Below are 18664 nucleotides of genomic sequence, written 5' to 3' on the forward strand. Positions count from 1 at the left end.
ACCGTTCCGCAAAAAAACGAACCCTTGTACAGCAATGTTGATGGAAAAATATAAACGTTATGACTCTTGGAAGAAGGGGATGAGAATATCGAAAAATTCAAATAGGAAAATTAGAGTTGCAGTACCCAACACAACCAATGGAAAGAAAGGGCGCTGTTTTTGAATAAAATTATCCATGTTTTTTTTTTTATCTGGGCACCCGCTTTAAAGGGAACCTGTCACCTGAATTTGGCGGGACTGGTTTTGGGTCATATGGGCGGAGTTTTCGGGTGTTTGATTCACCCTTTCCTTACCTGCTGGCTGCATGCTGGCTGCAATATTGGATTGAAGTTCATTCTCTGTCCTCCATAGTAAACGCCTGCGCAAAGCAATCTTGCCTTGCGCAGGCGTGTACTACGGAGGACAGAGAATGAACTTCAATCCAATATTGCAGCCAGCATGCAGCCAGAAGGTAAGGAAAGGGTGAATCAAACACCCGAAAACTCCGCCCATATGACCCAAAACCAGTCCCGCCAAATTCAGGTGACAGAGTCCCTTTAATATTTGCAAGTCCATGGACTGGCGCAAAGAGGTACTTTAGGCCATATTGTTAACATATCTATGTGGTGGATACTAATCGGCGTACAAATAATATGGAGTTAGTTCTTATAGACTGGATGAAATAAAAGGGCCCAACGAAAATTCCTTTAAGAGGGAATATAACAAAAAAGAATGGGTGGTCGCTGTGATATCCTATGGGGCCGGTGTAAGCTGTGATCGTCGCGTAGTTTACGAATCCCCGCAGCACAACGTATAGGGCGGATTCTTCTTATCTGCTACCGGTGTAGACAATCCTTCGCTTTACGGATCTAATACTGTATAAATGTCATCTATTTCTCAATATTTATAAGGAAAGTATATATATATTTATCCAATAAATCACTAGTCTGCAACTGGTGACTCTCTGGATGTGGTGAGACTACAACTCCCACCATGCTCTAACAACACCAGGCATGGTTGAAGTTGACGTTTCGCCATTGGTTGCTGACAAGCTTCCAAGGCAGCCATTTGTTTTCCTGTTCTGAGGGAGACTTGGCCAAGGCCTCATCTGGTCACTTGTATGCCAGTGTGGGGAGCGCCATGTTTATTTTGCTGCAGCCCCTCCCTCCTGTAAAATGGCTGCCTCCATTGTACACAGGTGAAGTGCACTATGTTTCCGTCCTCTCCATGTAAGATGGATGTGACACAACCCTTACACACTGTTCTCCCCGCTGACTAGGGGCTATGTGTAATGGAGGCTGCTGAAAACTGTTCCTGTCAGCAGCTCCAAAATGGAGGTGTTGCCCTTAGCAACCAGGAGACAGCTTTCATTTTTCTAGGCCACAATGGAAGCCGCGTGTTTCTCGGTTGCCGTTGGCTCCTCATTTCCTCATGAATCCGTGGAATCTTTCCTCAGGCCTTTTCACATCAGACTTTTTCTTTTATTTGTGCTTGAAGAGGTTATTCCAAGATGGCTGCTGTATCATCCATAGCATTGACTGACATGTTTTGTTTTGCTTTGTTTTTTTTTTCTTGAAAATATCCCTGTAAAATTCACCCATGTTATATCATGTACACTCTAGTCACATCCAAAGCGAGGCAAAAATTCTGCCGGCCATGACTTAAAGGGCATCCAAGATGCCTGAAGTTATAGCGCTGCTTCGTCATGAGAGCCCCCACAATGCACTGCAGCTGTTGCAGCTTTGGATGTGATTGGTGTAATTGTATGTGGCGTTTCACCATGAAAAAAAAAAAGTTTGAAAATACTGTAATTTTTCTTTGCGTTTTAAAACGTTCTCCTACCTACACTGATGTCCGTGATTGGACCTCCCTGCCTCCATTTTCCCCTGCACGCCACCATTTTCCCTATGGCGCTGCCACGGGCTATTCTCATCTTCATCTATATGGATATAGTCAGATGGTGACTATATTTTTGCAATTTTCTGCTGCCAGCCTTTAAAAATTATTTTTTTCCCCTATGTTTACAGTTCGTTGCCATACGAGACCGACCACCGCTGCTACCTAGCTTGTAAGCACCGGACTTAGGAGGTAACAATCCGCTCCAGCTTCAAATCAGCACTTACAAGCTCAACAGAAACGAGCATGGTAGAGCTGTACATGTTCTGCTGTCTAGCAGCAGTGGTCGGTTTCCAAGACAACAAACTGTAAACGAAAGAAAAGTGTTACTAGCTCAAGAACGGCTGAAAATTTTACGTAAATTGTAAAGTTGCTTGTATTTACGAGTGCTATCTGACAAAACTCATTTATGCAGATGGACATATCCCTTTTTAGGAGCGCTCCATCATTTTCTATGTAAAAGCCCCTCCTGGGTTAGGGGTTATGGCATTAGCAGAGATGACATTTTTAATAGGGGACGGTGTCCATTGAGAAAGAGAATATGACGATAGCAATACTTAGAGACTTGCACAATTCGCTGTCCTCATGGGCGAGTCAGGCTTTTGTCATCTCTGGTGCTTTTCGGGAACGCCGGGCAGATGATCACGCGACAACTTTTGATGAATCTGTGACTTCACACATTTCATCATCATCATCAGTTAAGCTCCTATTATCTAAATACAGTGGAAGCAGCCATGTTTTATCACAGTGGTCCTGGGTTTGAATCCCATCAGGGGCCACTTCGGCCAGGAGACAATACTGGTTTTCTTTACTATTATGGGCACCCTTCAGGTTATGCTTTTTTTTCCTATACTCCCATATATAATAGTGGCTTCCTAGCAAATGGCAAAAAGCCCATTAAAAATTAAAAATGGCCATTAAAGGGGTAATTCCACTCTTGCCTATGAGGCTTAGTAACTTTGGTGGAAGGGGGTCATGCAAATGAACATTTTTGAGACTAGTCCAGCGTCTGGAATTTAATGACATCACTGTCTGGATGATGACATCAAAATATTACCATCCACTGACCATAATCAAATGACCACACAAAACGCCATCTTGTGTTATCTTAAAGGGGTTGGCCACCTTCCTGGACAATTTTCTTCTCTTACTCAAATGTATATCTTTCTGTATAGGTTTCTATACAAATTTTGCATTGTTCTCCTTCTATAGCCCTTGCTTTGCACTGTCTATTGTTGGCTGCAAAAGGAGTGAATTTGCCAGTGAGCTCATTTTGCCGGTCCAATAAAAGAGTTTGTAACTCTTTAATCTGTCTTTTTTTTTTACCTCCTTCTCTGATTTATGACCACGGGGCACATCAAAGTTAAATATTCAGGGAAACAAAGAGCCTGTGCAGGCAAAGTCGTGCAAAATTTTTCATGTAACCGAATTGCAAAAGTGATTTTTAGCACAAAATACATGCATTTAAGTAAAAAAAAAATGGGCAACTACTTTAAGCTATTTTTTCCCTACCTCGACAATGAGACACTGTTTAGCTGCCATTTACTCCAAATATTCCCCTTTAATTTTGGCCAGGTATGGGCCACAAATCCCGTGAAGAATGAAAATGGAGCAAGGTCATCTAGTTATGTCCCGTCCTAATGGCTGCCGCCACTGTGTGTAGGTAACGGCTGAACGCCACTTTAATTTTGGATCTACAGCTTATTTTTCCTACTGGAGATGTTCCCATTCCTTCCATATTGCCGTGCTTTACGTTACCTATCACTCCCACTCGCACTTACCGTATACCACGTGTGCATGAAAGTTTAGTAGAGAATATACTAAAGGCCCGGTGATGATTGGGGGGCTCAGTCACAGAAGTGGGGGCTGCTCTCGTCTCAGGTCAGTGGTTAGATAGCATGCAGAGCTCTGTATTTCTGAGATTTTTTCAGCGAGCGTTATACGGAAGCACTTGTGATTCTTCATATTTTGTTGTAGAAAATAAAAATTTATTTGACAGAAAAATTGAAAATTAAAAGTTTTAATGGATTATAATAAAATATAAACTTGAATGTAGGCGGGGTTGTCGTCTTCATTCCGGAGCACGTCGGCGGTCTCGTGTCGGTGACAATACCCCCAGTGTCAGCCAACGATGAGAGATGTACCTATACTGAGTGCATGACATCTAAGGGCCCTTAGTAAGTGGAGGATCTTGCTATAAATTTTCCATTGGAACCCTGTGAAAAGTACCAACATCAAAAACCATAACACTAACAGAAACTGTCGAAAGTCCGCTTACTGGCACCTGAAACTTCTCGTGGGACTTCCCATTAGTGATAAACCTATTTAGAGCGAACTTTTCACTGCATTTTTTTAATTTAAACTGAATATCTCATCCACTTACCAATGTTCCACTGATTCTGAATCAGTTTTTGTTTTTTTTCTGTGCCACTCTGTTACAAAGTTATGCCCCCCTAACAAAAGGATGCAAATTGCCCCTTTGAGCACTTGTGCGCGTCCTGCAGAACATTGTTATGGGCGTTTATTATTTTTCTCCTCTGATGCCGGCCAATCAGAACATGGCCACGCCCACAGAGATGTTCTGTGGTTCACACCCAGCCGATCAAAGGGAAAATTTCCATCTTTATTATCAGGGAGCATAACTCTGGAACAGAGGGGTGCAGAAGGAAACGAAAAACTGTTGTGGAATCAATAGAGCAGCAGCGATTGGCGGAGGTGCTCAGTTTAAAACAAGAGGTACAGTGAACGGTCCACTTTAAAGTGTTTCTCTGATTGATGTATAGGTACATAGGCGGTGTGTATCTGCACAGCACGATGCCATCGGAACAGCTTGCTTTGGAAAAGGTGGCACTAGTGGAGAAACCTTCTAAGACGTCCTTGATGAGTGGTAAAGTCTCCAGGCTAATTGAGTCTCCCGTTCCTGCAGCCCTCTTGTCTCCCTGGCATCAGATAATGGCGGCATTCAGAAGCAATGAGGCCTGCAACTACTCCAACACAGTTATCACAGTCTGGGGTGGGGTCTGTATTAGTTTTAGGGGGGGGGGGGCGCGGCTCTTGACTTGGGTTTTTATGTGTCTAAATGGTCCAGACAGGAATCTGTATTAGTTTAGAGGGTCGCTGTTATCTGTGTTAGTGTAGGGGTCTGGTGTATTTATTAGTTTAGGAGTCTTGTCTGAGATCTTTATTATTTCAGGGGTCTGATCTGTAATCTGTATTAGTTTAACAAGTCTGGTTTTAGATATGTATTAGTTTGGGAGGGTCTCATCTAGGATCTTTATTTCTTTGGGGGGATCTGGTATGGGATCTTCATTACTTTGGTTGAGGTCTAGGATCTTTATTAGGGAAGTATGGGATCTTTATTACTTTAGGGGGTCTGATATTATTATTATTTATTGTTATAGCGCCATTTATTCCATGGCGCTTTACATGTGAGGAGGGGTATACATAATAAAAACAAGTACAATAATCTTAAACAATACAAGTCATAACTGGCACAGGAGGAATGAGGACCCTGCCCGCGAAGGCTCACAATCTACAAGGGATGGGTGAGAATACAGTAGGTGAGGATAGGTGAGGGTAGAGATGGTCATGCAGCGCTTTGGTCGATCCGTGGTCACTGCAGGTTGTAGGCTTGTCTGAAGAGGTGGGTCTTCAGCTTCTTTTTGAAGGTTTCGATGGTAGGCGAGAGTCTGATGTGTTGTGGTAGAGGGTTCCAGAGTAGGGGTGATACGCGAGAGAAATCTTGTATACGATTGTGGGAAGAGGAGATAAGAGGGGAGTAGAGTAGGAGATCTTGTGAGGATCGGAGGTTGCGGGTAGGTAAGTACCGTGAGACGAGGTCACAGATGTATGAAGGAGACAGGTTGTGGATGGCTTTGTACGTCATGGTTAGGGTTTTGTAGTGGAGTCTCTGGGCAACGGGGCGCCAGTGAAGGGATTGACAGAGGGGAGAGGCCGGGGAATAGCGGGGGGACAAGTGAATTAGTCGGGCAGCAGAGTTTAGAATAGATTGGAGGGGTGCGAGAGTGTTAGAGGGGAGGCCACAGAGCAGGAGGTTGCAGTAGTCAAGGCGAGAGATGATGAGGGCATGGACTAGGGTTTTTGCAGATTCATGGTTGAGGAATGAACGGATTCGTGAAATATTTTTGAGTTGAAAGCGGCAGGAAGTGGAAAGGACTTGGATATGTGGTTTGAAGGAGAGATCAGCGTCAAGGATTACCCCGAGGCAGCGAGCTTGTGGGACTGGGGCGAGGGGGCAGCCATTTACTGTAATGGATAGGTTCGTTGGGGGGGTCGCGTGAGATGGGGGAAAGATGATGAATTCTGTTTTGTCCATGTTAAGTTTTAGAAATCTAGTGGAGAAGGATGAAATAGCAGACAGACATTGAGGGATTCTGGTTAGTAGGGAGGTGATATCTGGTCCAGAGATGTAGATCTGTGTGTCGTCAGCGTAGAGGTGATACTGAAAGCCATGAGATTCTATGAGCTGTCCCAGGCCAAAGGTGTAAATGGAGAAGAGCAAGGGCCCAAGGACTGAACCTTGTGGGACTCCGACAGATAGAGGGCGAGGTGAGGAGGTGGTGTGTGAGTGGGAGACGCTGAATGTCCGGTCTGTTAGGTATGATGAGATCCAGGATAGGGCCAAGTCTGCGATGCCAAGGGATGAGAGGGTTTGTAATAAGAGGGAATGGTCCACTGTGTCAAAGGCAGCCGACAGGTCGAGGAGGAGGAGGACAGAGTAGTGTCGCTTGCTCTTGGCGGTTAAGAGGTCATTGGTGACTTTAGTTAGGGCAGTTTCGGTGGAATGGTGTGACCGGAAGCCAGATTGTAGGCGGTCAAAGAGGGAGCAAGAAGAGAGATGGGAGGACAGTTCAAGGTAAATGTGTTGTTCCAGTAGTTTGGAGGCATAAGGGAGAAGAGATATAGGGCGATAGCTAGATACAGAGGATGGGTCAAGAGAGGGCTTTTTGAGGATAGGTGTGATGGAGGCATGTTTAAAGCTTGAGGGGAAAACACCAGTTGTTAGTGATAGGTTGAAGAGATGGGTTAGGGTTGGAATGAAGACTGTGGTGAGGTTTGGGATGAGGTGGGATGGGAGCGGGTCAAGTGCACAGGTGGTGAGATGCGATCTTGAGAGTAGAGTGGAGAGTTGATCTTCTGTAATGGTGGAGAAGTTGGTTTTGGAGGTGGAGGGCTGGGAAATCGGGAGAAAGGGCTCTGGGGGTTGTTGACCAAAACTGTCTCTAATGCTATCAATCTTCTGCTTGAAAAATGAGGCAAAGTCTTCAGCGGAGATAAGTGGGGAGGGAGGAGGTGCTGGGGGACGGAGGAGAGAATTGAAGGTGTTGAATAACTGTTTAGGGTTGTGAGAGAGAGAGAGGATATGAGAGATGAGAAGTATGTTTGTTTAGCTGTGGCGAGTGTGGTCTTGAAAGTAGTGAGGGACTGTTTGAATGCGATGAAGTGCTCGTTAGAGTGGGATCTTTTCCATCTGCGCTCAGCAGCCCTGGAAGCTCGCCTCAGTTCTGTGGTCAGGCTGGTGTGCCAGGGCTGTCTGTTGATTTTGCGAGCTTTGGTATGTGTAAGTGGGGCAGCAGATTCCAAAGCTACAGCTATTGTGGTGTTATATAGAGCAGCAGCGTCATCCGCATTGTGTATGGAACTTATGCCTGTGAGGGGGAGGAGGGATTCAGAGAATGAATGTAGGTCAAGATGTTTAAGATTTCTGCGAGGGTGTGAAAGTTTGTGGGGTGGGGATTGTAGACATGGAGTGGAGAGAGATGAGAATGTGAGAAATTTGTGGTCAGAGAGTGGAAGAGGTGAGTTAGAGAGGTTAGAGAGCAGAGGCGGGTGAAGATGAGGTCCAGTGTGTGACCGTCTTTGTGAGTGGCTGCAGAGGACCATTGATATGGAATCTTTATTACTTTAGGGGGTTGATATGGAATCTTTATTACTTTAGGGGGTCTGATATGGGATCTTTATTACTTTAGGGGGTCTGATATGGGATCTTTATTACTTTAGGGGGTCTGATATGGAATCTTTATTATTTTGGGGGGGTCTGGTATGCGATCTTTATTACTTTTGGGGAGGTCTGAGATCTTTATTACTTTGGGGGGTCTGGTATGGGATTTTTATTAGGGAGGTCTGGGATATTTGTTACTTTAGGGGGGTCTGGTATGGGATCTTTATTATGGAGGTCTGGGATCTGTATTACTTTGGGGGGTCTGGTATGGAATCTTGGAGGTCTGGGATCTTTATTAGGGAGGTCTGGGATCTATTACTTTGGGGGGTCTGGGATATCTATTGCTTTAGGGGGTCTGGTATGCGATCTTTATTACTTTGGGGGGTCTGGTATGGGATCTTTATTAGGGAGGTCTGGGATATTTGTTACTTTGGGGGGTCTGGGATCTTTAATAGGGAGGTCTGGGATCTATTACTTTGGGGGGGCTGGGATATTTATTACTTTGGGGGTATGGTATGCGATCTTTATTACTTTGGGGGGGGTCTGGTATGGGATTTTTATTACTTTGGGCGGTCTGGTATGGGATCTTTATTACTTTGGGGGGTCTGGTATGGGATCTTTATTACTTTGGGGGGGTCTGGTATGGGATCTTTACTACTTTGGGGGGTCTGGTATGGGATCTTTATTACTTTGGGGGGTCTGGTATGGGATCTTTATTACTTTGGGGGGTCTGGTATGGGATCTTTACTACTTTGGGGGGTCTGGTATGCGATCTTTATTACTTTGGGGGGGGGGTCTGGTATGGGATCTTTATTAGGGAGGTCTGGGACCTTTATTACTTTGGGGGGGTCTGGTATGCAATCTTTATTACTCTGGGGGGGTCTGGTATGGGATCTTTATTACTTTAGGGGGTCTGGTATGGGATCTTTACTACTTTGGGGGGTCTGGTATGCGATCTTTATTACTTTGGGGGGGGTCTGGTATGGGATCTTTATTAGGGAGGTCTGGGACCTTTATTACTTTGGGGGGGTCTGGTATGCAATCTTTATTACTCTGGGGGGGTCTGGTATGGGATCTTTATTACTTGGGGGGGTCTGGTATGGGATCTTTATTAGGGAGGTCTGGGACCTTTATTACTTTGGGGGGGTCTGGTATGGGATCTTTACTACTTTGGGGGGTCTGGTATGCGATCTTTATTACTTTGGGGGGGGGTTCTGGTATGGGATCTTTATTAGGGAGGTCTGGGACCTTTATTACTTTGGGGGGGTCTGGTATGGGATCTTTATTACTTTGGGGGGTCTGGTATGCGATCTTTATTACTTTGGGGGGAGTCTGGTATGGGATCTCTATTAGGGAGGTCTGGGACCTTTATTACTTTGGGGGGGTCTGGTATGGGATCTTTATTACTTTGGGGGGTCTGGTATGCGATCTTTATTACTTTGGGGGGGTCTGGTATGGGATCTTTATTAGGGAGGTCTGGGACCTTTATTACTTTGGGGGGTCTGGTATGGGATCTTTACTACTTTGGGGGGTCTGGTATGCGATCTTTATTACTTTGGGGGGGGGGTCTGGTATGGGATCTTTATTAGGGAGGTCTGGGACCTTTATTACTTTGGGGGGGTCTGGTATGGGATCTTTACTATTTTGGGGGGTCTGGTATGCGATCTTTATTACTTTGGGGGGGGGGGGGTCTGGTATGGGATCTTTATTAGGGAGGTCTGGGACCTTTATTACTTTGGGGGGGTCTGGTATGGGATCTTTATTACTTTGGGGGGTCTGGTATGCGATCTTTATTACTTTGGGGGGGTCTGGTATGGGATCTTTATTAGGGAGGTCTGGGACCTTTATTACTTTGGGGGGTCTGGTATGGGATCTTTATTACTTTGGGGGGTCTGGTATGCGATCTTTATTACTTTGGGGGGTCTGGTATGCGATCTTTATTACTTTGGGTGGGGGTCTGGTATGGGATCTCTATTAGGGAGGTCTGGGACCTTTATTACTTTGGGGGGGTCTGGTATGGGATCTTTATTACTTTGGGGGGTCTGGTATGCGATCTTTATTACTTTGGGGGGGTCTGGTATGGGATCTTTATTAGGGAGGTCTGGGACCTTTATTACTTTGGGGGGTCTGGTATGGGATCTTTACTACTTTGGGGGGTCTGGTATGCGATCTTTATTACTTTGGGGGGGTCTGGTATGGGATCTTTATTAGGGAGGTCTGGGACCTTTATTACTTTGGGGGGGTCTGGTATGGGATCTTTACTACTTTGGGGGGGTCTGGTATGCGATCTTTATTACGTTGGGGGGGGGTCTGGTATGGGATCTTTATTAGGGAGGTCTGGGACCTTTATTACTTTGGGGGGGTCTGGTATGGGATCTTTATTACTTTGGGGGGTCTGGTATGCGATCTTTATTACTTTGGGGGGGGGTCTGGTATGAGATCTCTATTAGGGAGGTCTGGGACCTTTATTACTTTGGGGGGGTCTGGTATGGGATCTTTATTACTTTGGGGGGTCTGGTATGCGATCTTTATTACTTTGGGGGGGTCTGGTATGGGATCTTTATTAGGGAGGTCTGGGACCTTTATTACTTTGGGGGGTCTGGTATGGGATCTTTACTACTTTGGGGGGTCTGGTATGCGATCTTTATTACTTTGGGGGGGGGGTTCTGGTATGGGATCTTTATTAGGGAGGTCTGGGACCTTTATTACTTTGGGGGGGTCTGGTATGGGATCTTTATTACTTTGGGGGGTCTGGTATGCGATCTTTATTACTTTGGGGGGGTCTGGTATGGGATCTCTATTAGGGAGGTCTGGGACCTTTATTACTTTGGGGGGGTCTGGTATGGGATCTTTATTACTTTGGGGGGTCTGGTATGCGATCTTTATTACTTTGGGGGGGTCTGGTATGGGATCTTTATTAGGGAGGTCTGGGACCTTTATTACTTTGGGGGGTCTGGTATGGGATCTTTACTATTTTGGGGGGTCTGGTATGCGATCTTTATTACTTTGGGGGGGGGGGGTCTGGTATGGGATCTTTATTAGGGAGGTCTGGGACCTTTATTACTTTGGGGGGGTCTGGTATGGGATCTTTATTACTTTAGGGGGTCTGGTATGCGATCTTTATTACTTTGGGGGGGTCTGGTATGGGATCTTTATTAGGGAGGTCTGGGACCTTTATTACTTTGGGGGGTCTGGTATGGGATCTTTATTACTTTGGGGGGTCTGGTATGCGATCTTTATTACTTTGGGGGGTCTGGTATGCGATCTTTATTACTTTGGGTGGGGGTCTGGTATGGGATCTCTATTAGGGAGGTCTGGGACCTTTATTACTTTGGGGGGGTCTGGTATGGGATCTTTATTACTTTGGGGGGTCTGGTATGCGATCTTTATTACTTTGGGGGGGTCTGGTATGGGATCTTTATTAGGGAGGTCTGGGACCTTTATTACTTTGGGGGGTCTGGTATGGGATCTTTACTACTTTGGGGGGTCTGGTATGCGATCTTTATTACTTTGGGGGGGTCTGGTATGGGATCTTTATTAGGGAGGTCTGGGACCTTTATTACTTTGGGGGGGTCTGGTATGGGATCTTTACTACTTTGGGGGGGTCTGGTATGCGATCTTTATTACGTTGGGGGGGGGGTCTGGTATGGGATCTTTATTAGGGAGGTCTGGGACCTTTATTACTTTGGGGGGGTCTGGTATGGGATCTTTATTACTTTGGGGGGTCTGGTATGCGATCTTTATTACTTTGGGGGGGGTCTGGTATGAGATCTCTATTAGGGAGGTCTGGGACCTTTATTACTTTGGGGGGGTCTGGTATGGGATCTTTATTACTTTGGGGGGTCTGGTATGCGATCTTTATTACTTTGGGGGGGTCTGGTATGGGATCTTTATTAGGGAGGTCTGGGACCTTTATTACTTTGGGGGGTCTGGTATGGGATCTTTACTACTTTGGGGGGTCTGGTATGCGATCTTTATTACTTTGGGGGGGGTGGTATGGGATCTTTATTAGGGAGGTCTGGGACCTTTATTACTTTGGGGGGTCTGGTATGGGATCTTTACTACTTTGGGGGGTCTGGTATGCGATCTTTATTACTTTGGGGGGGGGGGTATGGGATGTTTATTAGGGAGGTCTGGGACCTTTATTACTTTGGGGGCTCTGGTCTGAGACTTGTGTTAGTTTAGGGGGTCTGGGATCTGTGTTAGTTTAGGCCGGGGGTCTGCTCTGGGATCTGTACTTTGGGGGTGGTCTGGTCTGAGATGTGTGTTAGTTTAGGGGGTCTGGTCTGAGATCGGTACTTGGGGGGTCTGGTCTGAGATGTGTGTTAGTTTTGGGGGCCTTGTCTGTATGATGAGTTAGTATTTGGTCAGGAATTGGGAAAAATGATTTGGGACGATGCTGAAGTTGGTTTCTTATTCGTTCAGTTTCTTATTCGGGCTGAAGTTGGTTTCTTATTTAGCAGTTTCTTATTCGGCTATTTTTTATTTTCTGTTTTTTTCAGGTTTTGGTATAAAAATAAACCATTCTGAGTATATAATAATATGCGGTCATGTGTCCTTTTGTGAATACACTTAAAAACAGATACAAAATTTAGAAGGCTGGCACAAAAATGGGCATCAAAGTGGGCACTGAGGTATGGTATTTAAGGGGTTAAATGCCTTTGTGCCACTGATTTAACACCTGATTTACATACCTACTGATGCCCCACATGAAATCCATGTCACTGCAGCCTGGCACAAATGGGTTCTGGGCATCAGAACTGGCATCAAAGTGGGCAAATCGTACATTTTCACAGATTTGAATAAGTAACAGCTATTTTTAAGGGGTTAAATGCCTTTGTGCCACTGATCTAACACCTGATTTACATACCTACTGATGCCCCACATGAAATCCATGTCACTCCAGCCTGGCACAAATGGGTTCTGGGCATCAGAACTGGCATCAAAATGGTCAAATCGCCCATTTTCACAGATTTGAATAAGTAACAGCTATTTTTGAGGGGTTAAATGCCTTTGTGCCACTGATCTAACACCTGATTTACATACCTACTGATGCCCCACATGAAATCCATGTCACTGCAGCCTGGCACAAATGGGTTCTGGGCATCAGAACTGGCATCAAAGTGGGCAAATCGTACATTTTCACAGATTTGAATAAGTAACAGCTATTTTTAAGGGGTTAAATGCCTTTGTGCCACTGATCTAACACCTGATTTACATACCTACTGATGCCCCACATGAAATCCATGTCACTGCAGCCTGGCACAAATGGGTTCTGGGCATCAGAACTGGCATCAAAGTGGGCAAATCGTACATTTTCACAGATTTGAATAAGTAACAGCTATTTTTAAGGGGTTAAATGCCTTTGTGCCACTGATCTAACACCTGATTTACATACCTACTGATGCCCCACATGAAATCCATGTCACTCCAGCCTGGCACAAATGGGTTCTGGGCATCAGAACTGGCATCAAAGTGGGCAAATCGTACATTTTCACAGATTTGAATAAGTAACAGCAATTTTTAAGGGGTTAAATGCCTTTGTGCCACTAATCTAACACCTGATTTACATACCTAGTGATGCCCCACATCAAAGTCAAATCACTTCAGCCTGGCACAAATGGGTTCTGGGCATCAAAACTGGCATCAAAGTACTCAAATCACCAATTTTCATAGATTTGAATAAGTAACAGCTATTTTTGAGGGGTTAAATGCCTTTGTGCCACTGATCTAACACCTGATTTACATACCTACTGATGCCCCACATGAAATCCATGTCACTGCAGCCTGGCACAAATGGGTTCTGGGCATCAGAACTGGCATCAAAGTGGGCAAATCGTACATTTTCACAGATTTGAATAAGTAACAGCTATTTTTAAGGGGTTAAATGCCTTTGTGCCACTGATCTAACACCTGATTTACATACCTACTGATGCCCCACATGAAATCCATGTCACTCCAGCCTGGCACAAATGGATTCTGGGCATCAGAACTGGCATCAAAGTGGGCAAATCACCCATTTTCACAGATTTGAATAAGAGCTATTTTTAAGGGGTTAAATAGCTTTGTGCCACTGATCTAACACCTGATTTACATACCTACTGATGCCCCACATGAAATCCATGTCACTCCAGCCTGGCACAAATGAGTTCTGGGCATCAGAACTGGCATCAAAATGGTCAAATCGCCCATTTTCACAGATTTGAATAAGTAACAGCTATTTTTGAGGGGTTAAATGCCTTTGTGCCACTGATCTAACACCTGATTTACATACCTACTGATGCCCCACATGAAATCCATGTCACTCCAGCCTGGCACAAATGGGTTCTGGGCATCAGAACTGGCATCAAAATGGTCAAATCGCCCATTTTCACAGATTTGAATAAGTAACAGCTATTTTTGAGGGGTTAAATGCCTTTGTGCCACTGATCTAACACCTGATTTACATACCTACTGATGCCCCACATGAAATCCATGTCACTGCAGCCTGGCACAAATGGGTTCTGGGCATCAGAACTGGCATCAAAGTGGGCAAATCGTACATTTTCACAGATTTGAATAAGTAACAGCTATTTTTAAGGGGTTAAATGCCTTTGTGCCACTGATCTAACACCTGATTTACATACCTACTGATGCCCCACATGAAATCCATGTCACTGCAGCCTGGCACAAATGGGTTCTGGGCATCAGAACTGGCATCAAAGTGAGCAAATCGTACATTTTCACAGATTTGAATAAGTAACAGCAATTTTTAAGGGGTTAAATGCCTTTGTGCCACTAATCTAACACCTGATTTACATACCTAGTGATGCCCCACATCAAAGTCAAATCACTTCAGCCTGGCACAAATGGGTTCTGGGCATCAAAACTGGCATCAAAGTACTCAAATCACCAATTTTCATAGATTTGAATAAGTAACAGCTATTTTTGAGGGGTTAAATGCCTTTGTGCCACTGATATAACACCTGATTTACATACCTACTGATGCCCCACATGAAATCCATGTCACTGCAGCCTGGCACAAATGGGTTCTGGGCATCAGAACTGGCATCAAAGGGGGCAAATCGCCCATTTTCACAGATTTGAATAAGTAACAGCTATTTTTAAGGGGTTAAATAGCTTTGTGCCACTGATCTAACACCTGATTTACATACCTACTGATGCCCCACATGAAATCCATGTCACTCCAGCCTGGCACAAATGGGTTCTGGGCATCAGAACTGGCATCAAAGTGGGCAAATCACCCATTTTCACAGATTTGAATAAGTAACAGCTATTTTTAAGGGGTTAAATAGCTTTGTGCCACTGATCTAACACCTGATTTACATACCTACTGATGCCCCACATGAAATCCATGTCACTCCAGCCTGGCACAAATGGGTTCTGGGCATCAGAACTGGCATCAAAATGGTCAAATCGCCCATTTTCACAGATTTGAATAAGTAACAGCTATTTTTGAGGGGTTAAATGCCTTTGTGCCACTGATCTAACACCTGATTTACATACCTAGTGATGCCCCACATCAAAGTCAAATCACTTCAGCCTGGCACAAATGGGTTCTGGGCATCAAAACTGGCATCAAAGTACTCAAATCACCAATTTTCATAGATTTGAATAAGTAACAGCTATTTTTGAAGGGTTAAATGCCTTTGTGCCACTGATATAACACCTGATTTACATACCTACTGATGCCCCACATGAAATCCATGTCACTGCAGCCTGGCACAAATGGGTTCTGGGCATCAAAACTGGCATCAAAGGGGGCAAATCGCCCATTTTCACAGATTTGAATAAGTAACAGCTATTTTTAAGAGGTTAAATAGCTTTGTGCCACTGATCTAACACCTGATTTGCATACCTACTGATGCCCCACATGAAATCCATGTCACTGCAGCCTGGCACAAATGGGTTCTGGGCATCAAAACTGGCATCAAAGGGGGCAAATCGCCCATTTTCACAGATCTGAATAAGTAACAGCTATTTTTAAGGGGTTAAATGCCTTTGTGCCACTGATATAACACCTGATTTACATACCTACTGATGCCCCTCATTAAATGCATGTCAATTCAGCCTGGCACAAATGGGGTTTGGGCATGAAAACTGGCATCAAAGTACTCAAATCACCCATTTTCATAGATTTGAATAAGTAACAGCTATTTTTAAGGGGTTAAATGCCTTTGTGCCACTGATATAACACCTGATTTACATACCTATTGATGCCCCACATGAAATCCATGTCACTCGAGCCTGGCACAAATGGGTTCTGGGCATCAGAACTGGCATCAAAGTGGGCAAATCGCACATTTTCACAGATTTGAATAAGTAACTGATGTTTTTAAGGGGTTAAATGCTTTTGGGCCACTGATATGACACATAAAATACACAGATATTGATGTCCTGCATCAAACCCAGGTCCTTTCAGCCTGGCAGAAATGGGTTCTGGGCACCAGAACTGGCATCAAAGTGGGCAAACAGCCCATTTTCACAGATTTGAATAAGTAACTGATGTTTTTAAGGGGTTAAATGCCTTTGGGCCACTGATATGACACTTACAATACACATAAAGTGATGCCCTGCATCAAACCCAGGTCCAATCAGCCTGGCCCAAATGGGTTCTGGGCACCAGACCTGGCATCAAAGTGGGCAAACAGCCCATTTTCACAGATTTGAATAAGTAACTGATGTTTTTAAGGGGTTAAATGCCTTTGGGCCACTGATACGACACTTAAAATACATAGACAGTGATGCCCTGCATCAAACCCAGGTCCCTTCAGCCTGGCCCAAATGGGTTCTGGGCACCAGAACTGGCATCAAAGTGGGCAAACAGCCCATTTCCACAGATTTGAATAAGTAACTGATGTTTTTAAGGGGTTAAATGCCTTTGGGCCACTGATACAACACGTAAAATTCACAGACAGTGATACCCTGCATCAAACCCAGGTCCCTTCAGCCTGGCCCAAATGGGTTCTGGGCACCAGAACTGGCATCAAAGTGGGCAAACAGCCCATTGTCACAGATTTGAATAAGTAACTGATGTTTTTATGGGGTTAAATGCCTTTGGGCCACTGATATGACACTTACAATACACAGAAAGTGATGCCCTGCATCAAACCCAGATCCCTTTAGCCTGGCCCAAATGGGTTCTGGGCACCAGAACTGGCATCAAAGTGGGCAAACAGCCAATTTTCACAGATTTGAATAAGTAACTGATGTTTTTAAGGGGTTAAATGCCTTTGGGCCACTGATACGACACTTAAAATACACAGATAGTGATGCCCTGCATCAAACCCAGGTCCTTTCAGCCTGGCCCAAATGAGTTCTGGGCACCAGAACTGTCATCAAAGTGGGCAAACAGCCCATTTTCACAGATTTGAATAAGTAACTGATATTTTTAAGGGGGTTAAATGCCTTTGAGCCACTGATACCACAGTGCATATGTCAGGAAACAGGAAGAAGTCCTGATTACTTCAATTACACATACAGCGCTCTGAGCTGCAATTTCCTCTGCCTGCCCACACAAGGCTGGAATTCTAAGCCACTCTTTCTCCCTCCCCCCGCTATACAGCCGTAATGTACGACGAGCCTGCCAGCGTCATTGAAGAATTTATATGGCCCTGTGCTGCTGTCACGATGATGCCAAAAAATGTCTTATTGTGAGTGTAGTTTCAGAAGGACATGGCTAACTACACACACACACTCACAATGCAGCTGCGACCCCTTTCTCTTCCCCCCACCCCTCAGCTTCACTCCTACCCAAAACAAAGCCTATGATAGAGACTGGGCAACCTGATACTAATGGTGGGCAGGGTGTGGCTTTAAACTGCAGGTGACCAATCCGGCAAAGCCACCCGTTGTCCCTCCCCTCTCACTCAGGAATGCCTTTGTCTGAGACCTTGGAATAAGGTAAAGAACTGTCCGATCAGTGCATATCATTAACCAGCCCTTTAGTGATGTCACAAGCTCAGAAGTATAAGTCACTATACTCTTAGACCAGCCATCAGTCTTGGTCGGGAAGCGATCTACCACAGCTTGGCAAAGCTGTTCCATGCATCTGGATGTATTTATCCTCCTAAGGCTCCTTTCACACTAGCGTCGTTTTGGAGAAAAAACGCATTCTGCAAAGTTGTCTGCAGGATGCGTTTTTTCCCCATAAACTAACATTACCGACGTATTGCCACACGTCGCAACCGTCGTGCGACGGTTGTGCCGTGTTGTGGCGGATCGCCGGCACAAAAAAACGTTCAAAGTAACTTTTTTTGTGCGTTGTGTCCGCCATTTTCGGCCGCGCATTCGTGGCCGAAGCCACGCCCCTCCTCGCCGCAACTCACAATGGGGCAGCGGATGCGTGGAAAAAATGCATCCGCTGCCCCCGTTGTGCGGCGCTTCCACAGCATGCGTCGGTACCTGGGCCCGATGCTCTGCGACAGGCCGAGCCCGACGCTAATGTGAAAGTAGCCTAAGCCACAGGCCTGCCAAGATGATACCATGACATAACCTGTAAGTTCTCTTTTCAACGTTAATCCTTTTTTATTTTGTAATCTGTAATGTACCGTATTTTCCGGTGTATAAGACGAATTTTTAACCCCTGCAAAGCATCTCAAAAGTCGGGGGTCGTCTTATATGCCGGGTACGGCATGTGCAGGGAGCGGTCCTGTATGGTTCCCAGGATCTAAAGGAGAGTAGACTCTCCTTCAGGCCCTGGGATCCATATTCATGTAAAAAAAAAGAATAAAAATAAAAAATATGGGATATACTTACCCTCTGACGGCCTGCGGCTCTCAGCGGCGCAAGAGGCTGCCTCCGTTTCTAAGGATGCATTGAACGAAG

This window comes from Ranitomeya imitator, chromosome 2 (assembly GCF_032444005.1).
Source record: "Ranitomeya imitator isolate aRanImi1 chromosome 2, aRanImi1.pri, whole genome shotgun sequence".
Taxonomy (NCBI): domain Eukaryota; kingdom Metazoa; phylum Chordata; class Amphibia; order Anura; family Dendrobatidae; genus Ranitomeya; species Ranitomeya imitator.